We start from the raw sequence: 604 nt of genomic DNA, 5'->3' as shown, positions 1-604 counted from the left end.
CCACTCTTATTACTACAATCAGTCCTAACAAGAGATATAACCAGCCCAGGGTTCTCACCAGAATTATACTGCTACCACCCTGCTGACACTTCCCAAAGTCATCTTTGCCACAAAAGTACAAGGATTTCACTTCTGCCTCTCCAGTACCCAGCCCCCCACTCCAGGCCTACCCTGATCACCTGAAAGCCCAGAGCCACACACCCACTGAGAAGACAGGACAACCCCCTTGAGCCACAGACACCAACATGCACGGTCACTGACTCCCTAGACTCGTGGCCGTGGATACCCAGAGTTCTCATCCACATCACAGCATTCTAAGAAGATTTCCTGCTTTTGTTTCTCTTGTTGATGTCTGGTTTACAAACTGCTTGCGTTGGAATCTTGGCCCCATCACAAGTCTCTTACTGCCTCTGTGCCTCGGCTTCTTCCTCTAGTGGGGGAAGAGTGTGGACAGAGCATGAAGGTCACGTGACCGTGTGAAGCTGACAGCTGATACACAGGGTGCATGGAATAGTGAGAGGCATAGGGTAAGAGCCCAGGAAATATAAGCCATCACGATCAGCACTTTATTTTCCCTGCCAATATTAAACACATCTTCTTATTT

Source organism: Microtus ochrogaster, linkage group LG3, assembly GCF_000317375.1.
Source record: "Microtus ochrogaster isolate Prairie Vole_2 linkage group LG3, MicOch1.0, whole genome shotgun sequence".
Lineage (NCBI taxonomy): Eukaryota > Metazoa > Chordata > Mammalia > Rodentia > Cricetidae > Microtus > Microtus ochrogaster.
This window is presented reverse-complemented; position numbering follows the sequence as displayed.